Source organism: Brassica oleracea, chromosome C9 (assembly GCF_000695525.1).
Source record: "Brassica oleracea var. oleracea cultivar TO1000 chromosome C9, BOL, whole genome shotgun sequence".
In the NCBI taxonomy this organism is placed as follows: domain Eukaryota; kingdom Viridiplantae; phylum Streptophyta; class Magnoliopsida; order Brassicales; family Brassicaceae; genus Brassica; species Brassica oleracea.
Genome location: NC_027756.1, coordinates 6655962 through 6656959, shown reverse-complemented (window position 1 = coordinate 6656959; position 998 = coordinate 6655962).

The following is a 998-nucleotide window of genomic DNA, read 5'->3' as shown; positions in this document are numbered from 1 at the left end:
ATTCTTTAGTCCGAGGTTCTCGCCAAGACATTGATGGTTGATTCCATTCTATTTCTTTTACCATTTTTTTACGAGCTTTATTATTTTTTTTCTCCTCCTGGTCTTAAAATAATCCATGTACCTGACCTCAAATATAATCACCCATAGTTGGCTCAAAGTACTTTATTATTGTGGGAGAATCATATCCAACATATATCCACATCCTCCTTTTGAGGTCTCATCTTAGTTCTCTGTGGTGGAGCAATTAGTACATAGACAGCACATCCAAATGTCTTATGATGGGGTATGTCTGGCTCTTGACCCGTTAATAATTGTGATAGGGGATATCTATGCTCACTAAATGGCCTGATGCGTATTAACTTAGGTGCATGTAAATTTCGTGTGGCCCAAGCTGTGAATGAGAGTTTTGACCTCATAAGTTATGGTCTATCAATCAGCTATTTGCGTTTTAAAAGATTTCGGCCAAACCGTTCTTGGTATAGACATGTATCACAGAATTGTCCACACTTACCCCAATAGACATACCATAATCATTTAAACGCTTGGGACATGTACTCACCAATATTATCTAGACATATAGTCTTTATTATGAAAAAGGGGCTCGTAGCCGTTTTACTGGTGATGGCCTAATGAGTTTTCCTTGTGTACATGCTACACACGTGAGATTATTTGGGATAACTCTTCTTATCTTTTAATGTGTGCCATTTGAATATCAATTATTGCATCATGTTTGGACCAGGATGGCCAATCCGGTCGTGCCATAAAGTGTATATTTTCGCAGGCTTTTAGCCTCTATCATACTGATATATGCATAGTCTAGGTCAGTAGAGAATGAATGTATATTATTTAGGACTTATTATGGCCTTGGGCGATTTTATACATATATTTGAAGAAACTCTTTGTTTCCATCGCCCATTGTTTCAATATGGAAACCATTCATTCTTATATCTTTAAAACTCAATAGGCTGCTCTTGCTCTTAGAGCTGGGTGAATATAAG